Raw genomic sequence first — 22,390 nt, forward strand, 5'->3', positions numbered from 1 at the left:
TGAAAGTAGGCTTTGAAGAAATGTAGCATGACAACGATGAGTCAAACTCAGCCTTCTATCTCTTTAAATGGTGCTGTTTAAAGGGAAATATTGACTGAACCTATTCTTTAAACAAATGCTACAGTCCCCAGCATGCACCGCAACATAGTTTGCGTTCAGACACACAACAAGAAAAGTGATGAAAACCACAGCTGGCTCACAGATGTTTTAATATGACCCTTTTAGTGGTGGAGTTTGACACCCTTGTCCCAGAGAGTCTTCCTGAATCTGACCCCTTCTGCAACATTCATTAAGCGGCTGCACCTGCACCCAAATTCTGGCCCACCAACGTTGTGTGTGGTCAAATCTGATCTACAGAAATTTCACCAACAATTAATGCTATATGCCAAATTGAATCTTTCACAGTGAGTATAAATATGTATAAATGAGTAATATTTTATGTGACATGAAAAATGCTGGGCGGCACGGTGGTGTGGTGGGTAGCGTTGTCGCCTCACAGCAAAGAGGGCCTGGGTTCCATTCCCTGGCCGGGTGACTGGGGTCCTCTCTGTGTGGAGTTTGCATGTTCTCCCTGTGTCTGCATGGGTTTCCTCCGGGTTCTCCGGAGGAGGTTCTCCGGTTTCCTCCCACAGTCCAAAGACATGCAGTCAGGTCGATTGGACGTGCTAAATTGCCCCTAGGTGTGAGTGACTGTCTGTGTCTGTCTGTCTGCCCTGCGATGGACTGGCGACCTGTCCAGGGTGTATCCTGCCTTCCGCCCAAAGACTGCTGAGATAGGCTCCAGTACCCCCCGCGACCCTGACAGAGAAGCGGCTTGGATAATGGATGGATGGATGAAAAATGCTTGATTCTTCACAATGTTGGATACATGTTAATCAAAACCACAATGAAATATCACTGTCCTAACAATAAAAACGTTATTGTTGGGTAAGGTTTTGTGTAAAAAGCCCTACAGAAATGCAGCTGGATTCAATTGACATGAAGATATTGGTCGTTCACCATTCACATGACGCTTGACTGTTTAGATAAAAATCCTCTGTGATTTACAGGATGATGCTGCCTCATTCACAGATATGTATTAATATTCCTGCATCAACAAGGCTTTTACTGAGAAAGAGATGGAGTGAGAGAAGGGGAACGGAAAGCACGCGCTCATCTGCTGAAAGCAGAGAAAGGGTGAGAGTGACGTGAGTGTGTGTGTTTCATGAGTCACTGCAGTGTTATACCTGCTGACATGACTGATTGAGGCGTAGTGATTCACTGCTGCCGGCCAATGAGATGTCACTCTTCGTCGATCAGTTGCTGTGTCTAATCTTCAAGATGAAATAGTCTGACTTTACAAGTAGCCTAACTCTCAGAAATTATTTTCATTTTTGAATGTGTTTTGAATATTAATGAACTACTTTGGCTACATTTTATACATTTCTCAGCAAGCTGTGTTAAATGAACTCTTAAGTGAAAGTCATGCACTGTCATTTTGAAATAATGAAGCTAATTTCCCACCGAGCAGTCCACTGTCTCAAATACATGTCAAATCAGGGGCAGTTTAAATAAAGTCACTGTTGTATAGTGTTATATATTATACCACATTCAGTATTACTGTAATAAGGTTTTTTTTTTGGTTATTGGGTCTTTATGGAGCTTCCATTGGATGAGATGTCCTGGGACTAGTGTCGTCATGTCATAAATCAAAATGTTGTTTCAAAAAGAATGTTTGAGTACATCCAGTATCTATCAGCATAGCAGCTGGACTGGGCTGCACCAGGTTAGGTTTGCGTAATTTTATGCTTAGGTTTGAGTGTAACGTCTTTACTAAGTCCTTAGTTACTAAATTTGGTTGCGCCACAAAACTATAAGTCATGTGTTAACTAGTAACAACTAGCTAATGCATACGTCGCTTTTACACGATGACGTCTTCAGATCTAATCAGCAAACCTGCTGCCATGGAAACTCAGCTGCAGCTGCTCTGACTTCTCAATGAAAAAATATCCAGAATAGAAGAGAACAACGTGTACAAATGAAACTGAATGAAACTAATGACCTGCAGTCTGTTTATGCTTTAATATTTCACTGAGAAAACCACATATGCAGCTTTTTAATAACAGTTTCTGGATGACCGACACAACAGCAGATTGTAACCGTTTCTGCAGCAGCTGAGTCTCACTGAGCTGGAGCTGCGTGTGTTTAGCTTCATGCTTGGAGTTTAAACCAGGCCGATGATTAGAGCTGTGAGAGAAATTACAGCATATCGTGTTGAGTTTTTGCTTAGTTAACCATGTTTTTGGTCTTTTCTGTGCTTTCTACATGGTTTCTGATGGTTCCCCCACACTTACGTCTGTTGGGGTGGGGGGGGGGGGGTGAATATTTAATAACTACTAACCTCAACACTAAAGCTAGTTTGTGGTGCAACTCGTTCTGAGGAAACACTTACATTACAACTAGCCTATGTTTGGACTGGTGCCACTGGTTTCTTCTCTTTCTTGGATCCTTTTGTTTTTAAATGAAATAATAAAGTTCCAAAATGAGACATTTACATTTACAGCATTTAGCAGATGCTCTTATCCAGAGCAACTTACAAGAAGTGTTTTGTCAATCTAGAGAAAGTATCTTTGCTAGTTACCAATAGCTAAGAGAAGAAGACAGTCCTGAGCTCAGATACTGCTAGAAACAAAGTCACTGCAGACACCAAGAGAAAAAGAAACAGAGTTGAACGCAGAACTCTGTGCCATTCAATGCAATACAATAACAATAAGATATAATACAATACAATAAACTACAATACACAGTGAAGTACAATAAAATAAGTGCAGCTTATAGTTCAGTGCTCATTTAAGTGCTGTGTAAAGAGATGTGTCCTCAGTCTGCGTTTGAAGACAGCAAGAGATTCTGCTGTTCGGACAGCCAGTGGGAGTTCATTCCGCCACCTGGGTGCCAGTACAGAGAACATTCTCGATGCTTGTCTTCCGTGCACCTTGAAGGATGGCAGGTCAAGCCGAGCTGTACTCGAAGCTCGAAGGGCTCGTGGTACAGTTCGAGATTTCACCACTGTAGATTTTCCTCTACAGATGGAACAATCAGGGAGTTCTCGTATGAGATGGCAAGATCATGATGAGGACCTGTAGTCGCAGGGATGAATATCAGCTCGGTCTTGCTGGGATTGAGCTTCAGGTGGTGAGCTGCCATCCATGTAAAGATGGACATTTGAGCAAAAGCACTCGCACAACCGTCAGCAACAGACCTCTGAAGTAATGCCGTCATTTTGTAATCATTGTCATGCCAGTGTTAGGAATTCTCTATGGCCAAAATGAATGGAATTTACTAACATTGCTGCTGTCACGTCCTGTAGCAAACTAAAACGTTCCAAACCCAATATGTTGTGTTGTAGAAATATTTCTCCCCAAAATGTCACTGGATTCTCTCAATTATGAGGTAGTTGAGGATCCAAAATATAAATATTTCTGCTAAACTGTACAAGAGACTGGCAGCCTCATTGAAATATCCCTTGAACATTGCAAAAAATGGTATCTTTCAGGTGAAATGATCTCCAAACTAGTCAATATATCTAACATCTCCCATTTTGAGATGGTTGTGCACTTATGATAAGATTATCTAGCTGATTTCCAGACATTTTTACCAGTTGTAGGTCAAATTATCTCTCTATACTGGCAGATAATTCTACGGGTTTCAAGCACATTTCTTAAAGCAAGTACAATTATCTGCCAATATATTGAAATTATTTTTCTTGACCTAAGAAAACAACAATTACAACAATCTCAACAGGAGAAATATTAGATTTCTTGACTACATTTAAGACAATTTTACTTGATAAGACATCGTTTTCACAGTGAAGACTTGCAAGCTTTGTGTGGTAGTTTAGGTGCATTCGCAGTTGTAGCTACAGTCTGAGAAGACTGTGTTAAATGATATTATTGTAATACAGTAGTAACATCACTTTTACACGACGCCATGCGAGTGTGCAGAAGTCGTAGCTTGCATGTATGTCACAATATACATTTTTTGACTTCTTACCAACCTCATAACTCTGAAAAGCCAGTGAAATTCAGGGGGGAAAATATACAGGAAATAATATTCTGTGGGTGTTAGCTTCCTTAAGTCACCATAGTAAACTCTTTATAAAATAATAATTTGAAAATTAGCAATCAACACATCAACATACCTGTAATGAGACAGACTTAGTCAGATGTGTGCGGGCACAATGGACGAAAGAGGTGTTATTGGTTTTTATACAACAGTTAGTTCTGGCCACGCAAGCTGATTGGCTGAGAAGCGTTCTAACTGGGCTGTTATGGTGAAATAACAGCACTTTTTTTTTCCACAAACACTATCACTCCACTGAGATGCTGTTGCTAAGCAACGACTCTGACAGCTGTAGGAGATGCTCAAGCCATTTGAACATTTTTACTTCTTGCCTTGTTCACAAGCAGAAAATGGACACTTTTGAGATCACATTTGACCAACAGCCGATTTGGTCAGACTCTGAAGATGAGACTACACTAAACTTGCAAACTGTCAGTTGGTCTGCGTGGAGCTGGAGAACGAACTGCTGGCTGAGCAGCGAGTGGGCGGAGCTCATTACTTTGACGTAGCAACAAGCTGCTGGTTAATGAGCTATAATTTGGAGGAAGGACCTGAACATTAAATCATATTAAACGGCCCAGTTTATTCATTTCTTACTGTATTTATTTAACTGTTGTATAAAAGCAGTAGAGCACTCGAGGAGCGTGTTATCGCTATAACATCACAGCTATGATGATGTATGGTGACCAAATCACAGCCGCGATGTTACTTTGTGATAACACCCTCCCTCTCATATTTTACTGCTTAAGTATGAGAACCAACAAACAACAATAAATAAACACAACAAACAAGTCCAGGCTACCAAAATCCAAAAGGAAACAGGAAGAAAGGCAGTTGTCAGTCAAAAACACAGGAACTGAACCAAATCGTGGGAAAGAACGATCAGTAGCTCAGTGAAAGAAGCAATACTTCAGACTGAGCTAAAATAAAGCCATGGCTTATATACTAAACTGACCTAATCACATGATCTACTAAAGCAGCTGAAAAAAATCAATAATTAGATGAGGCAGATCTCTGATACGATTGGTGTGATGTCACAGGCACATGTTCACCTAGAGGGTTCTGGGAATTGGCGTCTGGAGAGTCAAGGCTGGAGAGACAAGCGACAATACCATTGTGTTGCTGTTATTGGAGATGAAGTAGTGCTTGTGACTTTAACCCCAGCTGGAAGAGAATTTGTAAAACTACAAACATTGGTGTCTTATTAAGTAATATTATCTTAAATCTGGCCATTAAAGCTGATGTTTCTCCTGTTGAGATTGTTGCTTAATGTAAGACTATTTTACTGAGCCCTGCTGGTGACATCATCTATATATAAAAATAATTTGTGGCCATGACTTAGTAAGATGTAGAAGCAAGATACGACTTAGTAAGGCATGAGAATGAGAGATTAATGCATGGCCATGACTTAGCAAGGCATGATCTTGTTCCCATACTTTAGTTAGTCATGGGCACGCATTAGGATCTCATGCCCACACCTTACTAAGTCATGGTCGCATCACCAGCAGGGCTCTGTATTGTTTAGCTTTTTCCAAATGTTTTTTAACTTGTTTTAAGTAATTTTATTAAGTAAATAATCTCAGTAGCAGATAATTTTGCTTGTTTTAAGAAATGAGCTTAAAACAAGTTAAACTATCTGCTGGTATAGTGAGAACTTTGATAAAATGACCTAAAATAAGTAAAAATATCTAGATCATAAAGTCAGATAATCTAATAATAAGTGCATAACCTTCTCAAAATAAGAAATTTTAAATAGGTTCGACTAGATTTAAGACCATTTCACTTGACAGCAACCATAAAACTGGGCTGATGGTCAATAGAAAAAATTCCAGTTTTCCAGTTTCCAGTGTTCCAGCCCTAAAAGTGGATGTGTGAAGTGGAACTGTTGAGAAATCAGATACCTTTCTTCACAAATCTTTGCTGTAAAAAAAATGCTCAGTTTTTGTTAGTTTTTATGTTCTTACATCATATGAACATAGCAGCTGTCCTTTACATTGAGTGACAATTTCATGATTGTAACGGGACAGAATCAGACAGATGCTCATGGTAAAAATAGTCAGAAAAGAGAGGCTTTACTGTTCACAGTAAAAAAAACAGGAATGGGTCAGAATCAGGACAGATTGGATACACAAAGAGACGAACATGAACGCCAAGCAAACAAGTCCAAAGGGAGAAGGCTTTAACAAGGTCAGAAGAACTGAAAATAAGTCCAGTGAACAGTTAACAGTGTAAACAATGTACATGAAATGCACTCGGTAGCTTTAGAAATAGAGATTCCAAATACATCTGAAGATGCTTCTCCTTCATTCACCTTAAAGTGAATATAGTCTTAGCCAGGAGGAGTTGATGTCGTCAGGCGGTACCCACTGTTCATCGGGTGTTTCGACCTTCAACCACGACACCATGGGTCGGTGGTGGGTCGGCAGTGGTGGCCAAGTCCGTGCCCATCACCTCCTCCTGGCTTCCAGCTTAACTCCTCTCTCCTGCTCCATAACCAGCAAGAGGCTCTTTCTGCTGCCTCCCCCATCCTGTGAGCTGCTGTCTTTCTCTTCTTCCCCATCATTCAAATGGCTGTGAGCATTCTTCAAACTGACTGGGCTGGAAATCCTTTACAGCCGACCTCAACTGGGAGCAGCCATGCCTGCCATCCTTTCCCCCTACAGTCATGCAGAAGGTCTTGGTATTTGATGCTCTTCCTTTCAAAGGACTGTTCACACCCCTCTTCCCATGGGACTGTAAGTTCTATGAGGATGATCTTTTTTTGCCTCTTTAGACCACAGAACCACATCCGGCCTGAAGGTTGTCTGGACAATCTGGGGGAACTGCAGCCTACCTCCCAGGTCAACATTCATTTCCCATGATTGGGCCATTTGTAGCAGACTGGTTCTTCTTGTTGCTGTAGTTGGTGGCTCTTCCCCTTCCCTTACAAACTGGATTGATGTTATATTCCGAAGTGGTTGGTGTTTCTTCTTCCTCACCTGCTGTAAGGTGTTGTTAGTAGAGTGTCATGAACACCTTGTCATGACGCCACCTGTACCTTCCTTGGGTGAGTGCTGTTTTACACCTGAACAAGATGTGTGCCATGGTGCCCCTTTCCCCACAAAGCTTGCACAATACCTCGCAATAAACTAACCTAAAGCCCGGGCTTAAATACTGTCTAACAGAACATATGAAACAAGAAACAGAGGAGGCATATCGGTATTCAGGTGAAGCTGAACGACGACTGGTTGGTGGTGATAGTACCACAGTCATGCGACAGTCAACTCCCAGGGAGTTCTAGGATTTGGAGTCCATGGGAGAAGTAGAGTCAGAGGGATGTGTGACTCTGATGAACAGACCAGTAGAAATGCTGCAAAATCACTTGGAATAAAACCTTTTTACATTAACTTGCATTGAAAGTTGAGAACATTCTTGCTTTCTCTTGCAACTATACCATTTTGGAGATACATGTTTTTCTTTGGACAGCGACAAAATGTATTTTGAAAGTACACAGAAAAGTGCAAATCCATTACAGCTGTACCAACCTCTGCACCTTTTTCAAGTAACTACATGGATTCTGAATGCTCTAAAGTAGCAATACAAAAATGTATCTCATAAGCAAGTTAATTTAGCTGATTTCCTTCCATCTTAGTGTCTGTAGAGAAACATTTGCATCTCTGGCTGAATGTCAGACTTTCAGGCTTGTTTAGCTCCCTGCTTTTCATACATTTGTGTCTGAAGAGACAGGCAGGCAGCAGCGACGCGCTCTGCCCTGAACTGATGAGCAAGTAGGCCACTTAGAAATCACTCAGCGCATTATTGGTGAGCAAGACAGTCAATTAAAACTCATTCCTCTCATTTTGCTGCTTGGTAGCTCGGTGGGGGACGCAGTGATTTGGAAGCAACCTGCCAAAACAATCCAGCGGAGCCATGGTGCCCTGGGCCAGACACACAAGTACATCATCTCCCTTAATGCAGTGTTTTTGAAAGGTGTTGTGGAGCATCAAATCGTTTTCCCCATAAGCGGAAGGACTCGGAAAGATGATGAAGGGGGTGGTTTAAAACTTTGACGCTGCTACGTCCCCTGCGCCGGACCTGAGTGCTTTCTAGACACCCGGTCATGCTTTTGGCACTCTAACAAAAGCGTTAATTAAACGAGGTTAATTCATGTCATACTGAACAAGCCAGTTTGGCTGATAACGCTGCCTCAAAGGGCAGCAGGATTTGGGGGACCTTTGTATGGGAATGATGAGAGAGAGGGGGGGGGGAGAAAGACAGAGAGAAATAGGGAAAGAGAGAGAGAGACAGAGAGGAGAGAGGGGAAAGAGAAGAAAGACAGAGAGAAGGAGGAGAGACAGAGGAAGGAAGAGAGAGGGAGAGAGAAGATGGACAGAGAGAAAGAGGAGAGACCGAGGGAAGGAAAAGGGGGAGAGAGAGAGAGAGAGAGAGAGAGAGAGAGAGAGAGAGAGAGAGAAAGAGAGAGAGAGAGGGGAAAGAGGGGAAAGAGAAGAAAGACAGAGAGAAATAGGGAAAGACAGAGGAAGGAAAGAGAGAGAGAGACAGAGAGGAGAGAGGGGAAAGAGAAGAAAGACAGAGAGAAAGAGGAGAGACAGAGGAAGGAAGAGAGAGAGGGAAAGAGAAGGCAGACAGAGAAAAAGAGGAGACACAGAGGGAAGGGAGGGAGAGAGAGACAGAGAGGGGGAGAGGGGAAAGAGAAGAAAGACAGAGAGAAAGAGGAGAGACAGAGGAAGGAAGAGAGAGGGAAAGAGAAGGCAGACAGAGAAAAAGAGGAGACACAGAGGGAAGGGAGGGAGAGAGAGAGAGAGAGGGAGGAAGAGAAAAGTAAAAAACAGGAGAGAGAGAGGAGGAAAAGAATGTGGAGAGACAGAATGAGAAATTGTAGAAAAAGAAAAGAAAGATAAAGAACGAGAAAAATGAGATACAGAAAAAGAGAGAATCAGAAAGAAAGACAGAGTGTGGAGTAAAAGAGAGAAAAAGTGGGAGAAAGAAAGAATGTGGAGAGACAGAAAGAGAAATAATAGAGAAAGAGTGAAGAAAAAGGAAGAACCAGAAAAAAACAAGAGAAGGTGAGAACCAGAAAGAAAGAGAGAGAGAATCAGGAAGAAACAGTGTGGAGTAAAAGAGAAAGAAAGCATGCGTGGACAGAGGGAGAGATAATGAAAGAGTGAAGACGGGGCAAGAGAGGAGAGAAAGAAGGAGGAAAGTGGGAGAAAGTAAGAAAGAAAGAGCAAATAAAGGAAGACAGAAGAGAAAGAAAAACGAAGAAAGGAGTGGGATGAGACAGAAAGACAGGAAAATGAAGAGCGAGGGAGACAGTAAGAGAGAACATCACGCTGTGTTGCCTTTGTCTTATTCTAGCTGTGAATCCCGAGCTACCTTGGCTGAGGAGGCGCCTCATTCAGTTAGAGGCTCTGAAACCCTCAGACGTCCCAAACAGCCTGTAACCCAAACTCAGGATTAAAAGAGCGGAGAGCCACTTCTGATCGCTGTGATTTACACAAGAACAAGACTAAGCATTAGTACCCAAACACAGACTTTGTGACTCTGGAGCATTTTACTGTGATATCCTACCTTTCCTCTCATCATAAATGGTTTTCCGTCACATTTGTATTCTCTATAGGAACATCTGTGGAACATCTGTGATGGTGCTTTTTCACAGGTAATTAACACACTGTCTTTAAGCAAACACGATGGACATGAGAGCCGTTCGAGTGTCGTCATTCGACCTCAGGAACAGACGACTACCTGAATAGACACATCAAAGGAAAATGATCTTTGGATTATTAGATGTTCTTTTGACCATTTATGAACATCAGTGTAATGAAGTGCACAGATGGAAGTAAGAGGATTAAAGTAATTGGGGAGGAGATGATAGGCGACTGATGGCACTGGCTTCATACTGGCACTGCATTGAACTGAACTTAATGTACTGACAGTGTTTTGTTTGCAATGCATTCTGTACGTTTCAGTATAAGCGGCATGTAAATTTGTGCTTCTGCTCACTGGCCACTTTGTTAGAAACACCTACCCTGCTAATCCACTCACTTGCCACTTTGTTAGAAATGCTGCCCCTGTTCTTCCACTCACTGGCCACTTTATTAGAAACACCCACCCTGTACTTCCACCCGCTGGCCACTTTATTAGAAACACCCACCCTGTACTTCCACCCACTGGCCACTTTATTAGAAACACCCACCCTGTACTTCCACCCACTGGCCACTTTATTAGAAACATCCATCCTGTACTTTCTCTCACTGGCCACTTTATTAGAAACGCCCACCCTGTACTTCCACCCACTGGCCACTTTGTTAGAAACACCACCCTATAATTCTACTTTCTAACCACTTTATTAGAAACACCCACCCTGTACTTCTACTTTCTGGCCACTTTATTAGAAACACCCACCCTGTACTTCCACCCACTGGCCACTTTGTTAGAAACACCCACCCTATAATTCTACTTTCTAACCACTTTATTAGAAACACCCACCCTGTACTTCTACTTTCTGGCCACTTTATTAGAAACACCCAGTCCTACCTTACAGGACTGTAGCACTTCTATCTGCATAATGTATCACCTGCCATCCATTGCATTTGTCACTGGTTAATTTCTGAACCACAGAACTCCTGTTGACCAGTCATTATCTAGGTGGATCATTCTCAGCACAGCACTAATACTGACTCAGTACTGAGTTTATAAGAAACCGTTTCTAATAAAGCAGCCAGTGTTAACATCACTGACAAAAGAAGACGTAATGAAATGTTGCGTATCAAAAACAATCATTGGCTTATGATTAAAAAACGTTCTATCATACATATCGCTGACCACTTCAATTATTTGCTCTGTAAAAAGCCATATTTTACCGTTGGCAGTTTGGCCAGTCACACGTTTGCACATTTCTCCATTCATCTTTCTCTGAACAATTTGAACTACTTGTTTGACCAACGTACCCATCTCTCTTATTGTCTCTGGTTTAATTGCAGAGCTGAAACAATGAAGAGAACTGAAGTGACGAGGCATCGCAGCTGAAGCCCCTGGTGTCTCAGTGTCTGCTCTGACATCGTAAGCCTCCAAAGAGTCTCTTCTCATGACAGTTTTTTAATTAGACCTGAAAGAAGATATCAGGGTGGAACGAACTTGACGTGTCATATATTTCTCTGTCCTTGGCACGGAGAGCTACACCTGGGACACAGGTATTTTGACGGTGTTTGTGGAGCAGTTTTCTTTGCACACGTATAGGATTTTACATAGAAGACGCTATGAGGCATGAAATTGCTTGTATATGTATGAGTTTAACTGCATTGATATCTGTATTGATCAGGCCAGGATCAGTGGAGTGTTTCTCTTAGACGATTACAACCATAATGATCAGTGAAATTTCAAAACAAGAGAGTTGCACTTTCAGTTTTTCTTAATCTGTAGATAGTAAAGTGTAATTCCACCCATCTCTCAACATTTCTGCATAATTAGATGTAAGCAAAGTCATTCAAAACTCCTGGTTTTGTGTGAAATGAGCTGATTGTTTACAGTAATAGTGATAAGAACTGGGCATCTGAACAGTTTAATGCCTCTATAAGCTCCCTCACACCTGAAATGGTAATAAGTACACTGCTTGATGTCTCTTCTATTGTTGTATGACAGGTTTAGATAAGGTTTTGGCGTAAAAGATATACTTTTTAAAATACTTTTAAGGTGGAGGTGTACATAAAGGGTTTTAAGGTAAACTAAAAATGTGTTTTTTCAGATGTACCACTGTTTTGCCATTTTTTCCATTCATATTTTACCTATTAAACCTCAAAAGAGATGTGTAGGTTTACTGGTCATTCTGGAGAGTAAATAAAATGGCTATTATTTATTTGTGTTGTAGACTTGGCAACCCCTGGTTCCTATCAACACCACTGTAAAAAAATCTGACTGGGTGAGTTTGTCTACAATGAATCATTTCATGTCATATCACTCTGAATGGACTTGTGTAGATCACAACAGTTTAATTATGCAGACATTTTACCAAATCAATGGAATTCCCCTTTAAAGACCAGAGGTGGATAGTTGCATGTACTCAGGGACTGTTTTGAAGGATTTGTACCTTTTCAAAGGCTAACACTCCCACTCAGGGGAAGAGTCAACTCTGTACTCGTATACTTTTCAGTTATTAACATTTAGTTTCTAAATAGTCATTAATTTTTGGCTTTCGTTTCATTCTATTGTTGTGGTTCAGCTCGGCCAGTTCACACCTCTTACTTTGGAGCTTATTGTGAAACCAGAAGGGTTAAAATACAGAGAAGAAGAGCCAAACACACTTGGTTCTTGTGCAGATGCTGGATGTACTAAGAGGTTCCACTGCCTGAGCTCAGTATTTAACATTTAAATTCCCAGTCTTATCACACACTAAGGCTTTAGGGCAATTCAGGGCAAACAGGTTGAGCTGCTCTTAGGTTATAGAAGTTTGTAATAGAACTGGCTGGAAATGAAAATGGCCATGTAAGAGGTTAAAGGACTCATATCTTACATTATTATAATTGTTTTTTACCTAACTTTCTTTTATTTTTCCCCCCTGAGCTTCATATGTAACGTTTGTGTGAAAACTTTGAGATGTAAACAAAATCATTCAGAGTGGTTTGATGTGAAATGGTTCACCGTAGAGAAGCTTACACTTTTTGCAGTGGTGGTGATACGAACCAGGGCTTGCAACATGTACAGCTGTCACGCGTGCCTCCTCTGAGAACTCCAATTCCCAGAACTCCCTTCATGATCATGTGACTGTCACACTACTATCCACAGTCAATCATCGTTCCCCTTTGCCTGAATACTAATCTTATGTGTTGCTCTTGTTTGTCATATGACCTGTGATATGTGGTATTTAAAGCCCCAGTTTTAGTTTAGTCATTTGTGAAGTATTGCTTCTTTCATTTGAGCTACCGAGTGTTTCCTCCTGTGTTTCTTCCGAACTGTGTTTTCAGGATTTTGACTTTGCCTTTTTGCCTTGCCCTTTTGGATCATGTGTGCCTGTTTTTGTTGTGTTTGTAATTTTGGCCTGTTTTGGTTTGGCCTGTGCCTGTTTTCTGAGAATAAGTTCAAACATAAGGCCTGTGGGCCAGATCAGGCCCAGGACACAATCCCATCTGGCCTACAAAAGTATTTTCATTTTCTATTAATATTAGCCTGTTTCACAATGTGCTACACTACAGTCCCCAGCATGCATTGCAACATGCTTATATTTTGCTGCTGATGTTTTTATGTATTTTGAATAAACAGTGGCCAGTCAGTGTTATAGCACAACATTCATTAAAAAAATTTAAAAAATAATTCTGGCATATGGATTTGTTGAGATTTCCAGTACGGCCCCTTTAGTGTTGAGTTTGACAGTCCTGTTCTAACCAGTAAAGCCTACTTTCCCAATTTGATCTGTGAGCGTCTGGTCAATTCGGCCACGTTACAACAGCATAAATATAGCCATTTTATTTACTATCCAAAGCCACCAATGAGTCGGTGAAGGTTTTACAGTACTGTGCGAAAGTTTTAGGCATCTAAGCAAATTTTTAAATAATTTACCTCAGCAGTGAGTTTATCACAATATACATTATAATAAAGTCACATTCATAATTCAAATAAACATAAAAACAATAAAAAGTAACAAGAATTTCTTGGGTCCATATTTTTTCTTGACACCTTCACAGCCACCACAGAGACTCGTTAATATCATCAATTACATCATGAGCACAATTTACTGAAGCACTGATTGGTCAAACCAGGAGTTGCTTATTAACTACATATAATACTGGGCTTCCTCGAGGAGAGGCTTGTAAATGGGTAAACAAACACACTAACATCCAGAAAATCACTATTCTATATATATATATATATATATATATATATATATATATATATATATATATATATATATATATATATATATATATATATATATACACACACATATATTAATTAATATTCTATACATTTTGTTTATTCAAATATTAACACTTTTCTCAGCAAATAAACACAAACTACAGAAATAAATAGATTTTGAAAATGTGTCTTAGGTGCCTAAGACTTCCGCACAGTACTGTATATATTGGATGCTAATGGTAGTAAAGTAGTGGTGAACGCAGAAAGGTTTCTTTGGGGACTATTTTGCTTCACGTAGTCTACATGTATCTCTTTTGAACCTTGATTAGATTTTGGTAAAATAAGTTTAGCTTAAAATGATCATAAAACAGTGTTTTAGACGTCAGACAGGGTTTTTTTGAGGCATTTAACACTGCAGATGTCTGGTTCCTATCACCATCACTGAGAACAGTTCAGACTCAGCAAGTTTCTCTAGAACAGAGCATTTCACACTAAACCACTCTGAATGAGGCTGTTTACATCTCAACCATTTAATTATGCAAGCTTGAAAATCTGAAAAATGTATTGCAATTCCCCTTTAAGGCCATGAGTAAGAGCACTTCCTAGTAGTGTTAATTTTGTACTGATGTGGTTGACTGACCTTGTGGTCATGTTTAGAAGATACACATTAACCCCTTAAATGGCCAGGGCCCACCAGTGGGGCCAGAGTTTTATTACACACTTCTATAACCTAAGAATAGCTCAGCCAGTTTGCAAAGAAGTCCCCGCAGTTACTGCATAATAAGCCTTAGTATATAATATGCCTGAGATTTTAAGGGGTTGTGTGCTGGGACACTGTGCACTGAAAAACAGGGCAAAAAAAAGCCTTGCCTTGATTTCATTGCTGTAACTGTATCTATAAAAATGCAGTAAAGATTATGCCTTAAACATGGCATTAATTATATTAAGTCTAGACAAATGATGAACCTGCACAACAATAGTAAGCAAAAATAAATGACTTCCTCTCAAGCACTACATTTGACTAATGAACTTTGATATCTGCTCCGCGATTGCGCCTCCTGTAGCGTTTGGCCTAAACATATTGCTGTTGTCAGAAGAAAACCTCATATCTCCAAAATGCTAACTTTATAGGAGACGGAGAAAACTTACTTTATTTTTAATGTAAGTCAGTGGAACCAGACTTTTTTTCCCCCCAATTCATTTTGGGTCATTTCTTTTAGTCTGTTCATCCTGAAATTTATGTACAGCGTAAAGGGCAAAAGATTTTTTTTAAAACTGTCAAAATGGAGATACAAGGTTTTCATCTGACAACAGCAATATATTCATATACAGTATACAGCCTTGTATGATGTGTCTGTCCTCTTTTCTCAGTGAGGTTCTTCTTAACAGCTACACATCCTTTCAGACCCACAGCGCTGAGTGGTCTTCTCACAGTGGAAGGATGGACGGAAACACCTGTGGATGATTTCAGATGTGATGCAGCTTGATTTTCTCCTCTCTCTCAAACAGGAAAGCTTTAAGTGCTGTTGATCTGATGGGGGCAGTGTTGGTGTAGACCATGTCTTCCAGGTGGTTGTTAGGAGTCTTATTCTGTCTGTAGCTTTTCACTTTTTTGAATTCCAGTTTTGGAAACTTCTATTTTGTTTATTTATTTATTTATGTATTTTCTTTTAACGTTCCTGTTCTTTATTCAAGTGGATTTTCTTGTCTCTAATTTCTTGAGGAAAATGAATAATTTGTACTTGATGGCAGTTTTGACTGGAAATTAAATAAATGAATAGAGAGAGGTCTCTGACTTTTGTGCACAAACACATGCACACCCACACACACACACACACACACACACACACACACACACACACACACACACATAAACAAAGGTCAAAGCTCCTACTTGAAGTAAAAGAAACTGATTAAAGAAGTGCCTTATTATTCACTGACTCACCCCACACCCTTATTCATTAGACCAAAAACAGTTGGATGCATTAAAAGGGAAAAGTTCAGCTCAACTGAATGTTTCATTCATGTTTTTCATGTTTCGATTTATTCTGCTCATTGTAAAACACTGTTAATCACAGATATCAGATGTTCCTGCAGGAAATGGTGGGCTTTGGTTTTGCCCTTTGCATTTCAATCAGTTTATCAAAAGCATCATTGTGATCGTCAGATGAATAATGGAATATTTGGCATGTTTAACCTCATTTAGCATTCTTCCAGTACACACGGCCTCGCAGGACTCGTTCGATTTTGTGAGTTTACACATTTTCAGATTTTCAGTGCCTGAAACTTTGACTCTAGTTTTCAGTCTCCCTCATTATTAACAGAAAATATAGAAATGTAAAAAAAAAACAGTTTTTCTGCACTGATAAGATGCTGAACATGAAGTCTAGAGTGATAAATATCTAGAGGTATTGTCATTTTTGCTCAGGGGTGGAAAATGCTTAATTAATTGTACTTAATTGCAGTACTTTGTGTTACAGTGAAGGGAAATGAGTAATTCCAATGAAGTTGGGACGTTGTGTAAAACATAAATAAAAACAGAATACAATGATTTGCAAATCCTTTTCAACCTATATTCAAATGAATACACTACAAAGACAAGATATTTAATGTTCAAACGCCACACATTTTCAATGGGAGACAGGTCTGGACTGCAGGCAGGCCAGTCTAGTACCCGCACTCTTTTGTTGCCCCTGTCCCAACTTCTTTGGAATGTGTTGCAGGCATCAAATTCAAAATGAGTGAATATTTGCAAAAAACAATGAAGTTTATCCATTTGAACATTAAATATCTTGTCTTTGTAGTGTATTCAATTGAATATAAGTTGAAAAGGATTTGCAAATCATTGTATTCTGTTTTTATTTATGTTTTGCACAACTTCCCAACCAACTTCATTGGAATTGGGGTTGTAGTTTTGGGCCATTTCTTTTGATCTATTCACCATGAAATGTACACACAACGTTAAATGAGGTAGGCATTTTCAAATGATGTCAAACACAGAAAAACGACAAAAATTGTGATACGAAGTTTTGTTCCAACAGTAGCAATGTGATGCGGAAAGAAGTGGAGATTTGAGTACAAATGATAAGTCAGCTTCAGTGCATGAATCAAGAGCCAACTTACCAGCACCTGATTTACATGGAACGCATCCTAATTCATACAGATATTTCCAGTGGGCAACAAATGATTATTGACACTAATACCAAATCCATAACAACACCCCATACCTGTGTATTGGCGTATTGATGGGAAGAACCAGAACTGTTTAATAAACAAGCATACAGAATCCCACTGTGATATAAGGGATCAGTAGGTCTTTAAAGCCAGCAATGGTGTTCTGCTTGGCTCACAGATCGATGACTCGCATCAACCTCGTGCAGTTTACTAAGCAGGCATCTCATGATGCTGATTGATTTTAGTTTGAGGTGGTGCTGTGTGTGTGTGTGTGTGGGGGAGGGGGGGGTGATTGCATAAAGCTCTGCTTGTTTATTTGAGCTTTCTCAGCGATGTAATTGGGTTCCTGATGAAAGGAAAGAAACACAAAGCGAAGGAGGAGATTAGTGAAGAGTCTGTCAGTCATGCAGGCTGTGAACTTGTGGAGTGGACAGGTGTATGATTAGCCAGCCTCATAATCCCTCTCCAGTTTTGAGGGGGAAAAAACCTTCCAGGCCACGCTCAGGGCCCTGGCGGAGGTGTTCCGGTGCTGGAGCAACAACAGATACTCAACAGGAACAGGAACAGAAGGATTAGTGAGCGGGAGAGAGAGGAAATAGAGATTTTAGGGTGGGGGAAAAATTTTAGACACAGAATGGTGGCATGAAAATGAGGTCTGTTCTGTTTGGTTGTAAATTGACAGTCTTTATTGCGCTGAAAACAATGTTAAATTTGATTCAAATGTTGCCTTATTTCTACAAGACTAAAATATAACCTCAGCTCAATGGGGTGGCTGATTACAGGTTGGGTGGAAACCAGCAAGTATACCAAAGGAAATGCTGTAGCGAGGATGACACCCACCAATTAACCTGCTTCGCTGTACGTTATCTAAATCATTAGAATGTTCCTCACACATTACTATGACCAGAGAAAACCTTTTTGAATAAAAAAAACACAACACATGATTGCTGACCTTACATTTAACTAGCTAACACAGTTACTATAACAACTGTATAACTACTATAGAGGGCCACTAGCTAGGTGGTCTTCTCTAAGGCTGGTTGGAAAAAGTGTTCCATAATTATTTTTAAGTATAAAGTTCAACTACATAACATGCACTTCTTTATGCACATCTTAGTAAATGTTAATTTAATAGCAATGGTACTGCTACTATTACTACTACTACTAATAATAATGATAATAGTGTATTATTATTACTATTACTAGTAATAGTAGTATAAGTAGAGAGTGTTGAATACATATTTTAGAGCTCAGTTAAATCAAGTAAGTTAGAATAGTATTGAGTGAAGTTGTTATGAGTGAAGTGTGGGCAACGTGTTAAAATCTGAACAAATTCTCAGTGGACATGTTTGGTAATTCCATTCATTTCTTTATTCTGGCTCGCTCTGTCTGCCGCTGTGTCAGAGGCAGTTTTAACTATCTGTCTAAATTAGTATTATAGTTAAGTTAGTTATAGCTAAATTAGTCATGTCCACTCAGGGTGCAGCGTTCATGTTGCATCAAGTTAGTCTTCGAATGGCTCCTCCAACACTGCAACAGTGTGTATGTATGTGTACACTCACCAGCCACTTTATTACATACACCTTGCTAGTAAAAGGACCCCCTTTTGCCTTCAGAACTGCCTTAATTCCTGAGTGTATATGGATGTGTAAATATATATATATATATACATACACACAGATATATATTGGTGGACAGCAACAAAGTAAATGTAATTCATTACTGTGTATCTCTGCTGAAGTTTTTCCATTTTGGGTGACTTTACTTTCACTCCACCACATTTCAAAGCCAAAACTCTTACTTTTTAGTCCACTGAAGTACCACATGTCTACTTTTACATATGATTTGATTTAAATCAGCCGACATACAGACACAGTAGCTGGATAAATCTATAACAGTGACCATAAAGTGCACTTTGAGAAGGCAAATACATCATGACTGTTAAAGTTATCACTGAAATAAATAGCGTTGGCTGGCCAGCTTGTTGCTAACAATACTCACTTTTATGGAAGGGGCCATGAATTCCTAATTTCTAGCTAGAACTTGTGAAAGTCGAAAAACAAAGCAATTTCGAACTCTGACTTCCCGCTTTTGAGCAAAGTCAAACACTTCATATGACTTATGCATGGGGGCTTGGACCCGGATTTGGGGCCTCTGACCTGGATTTAAAGATGCTTTGTGACAATGCCTATGAAAACAGTTTATATAGCCATTTAAATAACCTTTGACTTTGACTTACACTTTGGCAGTTATAAGAGTTTCCTTCTCAAAGGTGCAAAATACTGGAAGGAGATTATTATAATGAAGAACCTATTCCGAATTAGACTGACTGTAAATACTGACTTGATGATTTGTGCACTGTTTAGCGCCTGTGAGAAGGTAGTGCTTTTAGCACTAGCATGGCTGCCAATACTGCTGCTCAGAAATGCCTGTAAAACATAATGAAAGCCACGTTTTTTTTTTTTTTTACTTTATTTCAGCTCTATGTCAAATTATATCTTAGTCTGACCTCTCATAATCACTTAACATAGAATTTTATTAGCATGCATTGCTAATGTTTATAAGCCTACCTTGTTGTCTATCTTTACCTGAGAGTGAGGAAAAAGTTTCAGTCTAAAATTAATCTTCTTCACCGAATGGCTGGTTGCATTTATTTAGCAATATGAACTGTCAAGTAAGGTTACTACTATCTAAGCTAACTTAGCGGCTGTCCAGTTAATGCTAAAGAGGATTTCAAAGGCGGTAAAGGAGCATGTTAGCTTGATGTGGCAAAGTGTTGGTTTCCAAAATTCATTTTTATTTCAAATATCATCTGAAAAGCTGTTCATTTTCAGATTTTCTTTGGAGATCAATTAATAACTACATTTGTCCACATTCCACAAGCATTGTGAGCACAAAGATTCCTGCATGTAGCTCTGGTATACAGCACAAGAGCAGAAAAGTAAGAAATGAGGCTGAGAAGTGAGAGAGAGGGAAGTATGAGAGGGTCATGCAGGAGTGGAGAGAGAAGACAGGTGTGAACTTACCTGCATACCTCTCAGAAGACACTCAGAGCTTTTTGTTCCACCTTTCCACCATCTGTCAAAATGTTTAATAGATCTGTTTCAGAGAAACCCTCAAAGGTGATAAAAGGAAGCTCGCAGCTTAGCTACTGACAACTTCAGCTACCATCAGGCCCAAACCTTACTCTCTCTGACCACTGCTCCACCCTGCCCATTAAAGCAAGTACATTCTGTAAGATTTTCTATGGATGGTCCACTATGAAGGCTTAGTAGATGCTTACCTTGTCACTGAATTACATTCAACTAAATATCTATTCATGTTACCGTAACGGCTTTAGCTTCAGGGGCTGGTTACACCAGCTGTATGTTACGTTCGAATGTGGGCTAGATATAATCTAAGAGTTTACTAAGTTCAAGTTTTCGCATTACTAGATCAGAATGAGCTGCACCGCACAAACTAGTATCTATGTTGAGCTTAAAAGTTACTAATTATTTACTCCAACCTCAAAGCAGTACACTACATGGCCAAAAGTATGTGGGCACCTATATGATCTTGTTGAACATTCCATTCCAAAACTATGGACATTAATATGATGTTGCCCCTCTTTTTGTGGCTATAACAGCCTCCAATCTTCTGGGAAGATTTCCACAATATTTTCAAATGTGTCTGTGGAAATTTGCGCCCATTCAGTCAAAGTGCCTGTCAAAGAAATTTGTGCCTATTCACTTGTGAGGTCAGGCCCTGAAGTTGGACTAAAAGGCCTGGCTCACAACTGACAATCCAATTAATCCCAAATGTGTTCAGTGGGGATGAGGTTAGGGCTCTGTGCAGGCCAATGGATTTCAAACCATGTCTTTATTGACTTCTCTCTGTGCACAGGGTCACAGTCATACTGGAACAGTAAAGGGTCTTCCTTAAACTGCTGCCACAAGGTTGGAAGCATTTGATTGTCTAAAATGTCTTAGCAAGCTGTGGCATTAACATCACCCTTCAGCTTAACTTAGGGGCCCAATCCCTGAAAAACAGCCCCAGACCATTATCCCTCATCCACCAAACTTAACTGTTGACACTAGGCATTCTGGTAGGTAGCATTCTCATGGCACTGAGATTTGTCCATCAGACTGTCAGATCATCACTCCAGAGGACGCGTTTCTACTGCTCCAGAGTCCAGTGGCAGCGTGCTTTATACCACTCCAGCTGATACTTGGTATTGTGCATCGTGATCTTAAGTTTGTATGCAGCTGCTCACACATGGAAATCCACTTAATGAAAATCCCCTTGCATAGTTCTTGTATTGATGTTTCTTCCAGTGGCAGTTTGCAAAGCACTGGGTGATGCAACAGAGGGCAGGTGAATTTTACATGCAACAAACTACAAGCATGGTCCACTGCTTTGAGGCTGAGCTGTTGCTGCTCCTGGATGCTTCCATTTCACAATAATAGCACTTATCTAGCAGATCTAACAGGGCAGAAATTTTACAAGCTTGTGGCAGAGATGGCATCAGTACATTCCACTACCACTGTTTCTCTAGGGAGATTGCATGGCTATGCGCTTGGTTTCATACACGTTAGCATGTGTATAATATAGCATGTGAACTCCATTATTAGGACAGATGTCCACATACTTTGGGCCTTTAAGTGTAGCACAAAAAAGGTTACAAAAATGAATCAACTGATTGCTAACTGATTTTTTTTTACGTTTTCACTTTCTTTCATTTTAAAAACTCTTATGTGTTTTTTGCTGTTTGTTTAGGATCATTGTCATTTTGGAACATTCCTTTTCCAAATGCCTTGAGAGTGGAAAACATTCATTCAGTATTTTCATGTACACACTAGTGTTCATGGTGATATCTATAAAAGTCATCTCTCCTGCACCTGCTGGACTCATAGAGCCCCATAATATTACACTCCCTCCACCATGTTTCACAGCTGGAACTATGCAGTCACTGTGAGGGTCTTGGACAGGCCTATGCCAAATGTGCTGAACTCCATCTGATCCAAACAAGTTGATATCAGTTTAATCTTACCTGGAAAAGGGTCTTTGTTTGCAATGTTTTATTGTCAGTTTGTTAGTAATGGTTTTCTTTTTGGATGCCATGGGTAGAAGGTGACTTGAAACAATTTCACATTTCGCACTGTTTGAGGACTTTCTAAAGATAAATCTGAAGAGAAACCTGAAAGCACCAGGCCTGGAAGCATCAGGCTGTTTTTCATGACAAGATATATAAGAAATATAGATTAATGAAATGAGTGAACTGTGTACTTTG

Source organism: Pygocentrus nattereri, chromosome 7, assembly GCF_015220715.1.
Source record: "Pygocentrus nattereri isolate fPygNat1 chromosome 7, fPygNat1.pri, whole genome shotgun sequence".
In the NCBI taxonomy this organism is placed as follows: Eukaryota; Metazoa; Chordata; class Actinopteri; order Characiformes; family Serrasalmidae; genus Pygocentrus; species Pygocentrus nattereri.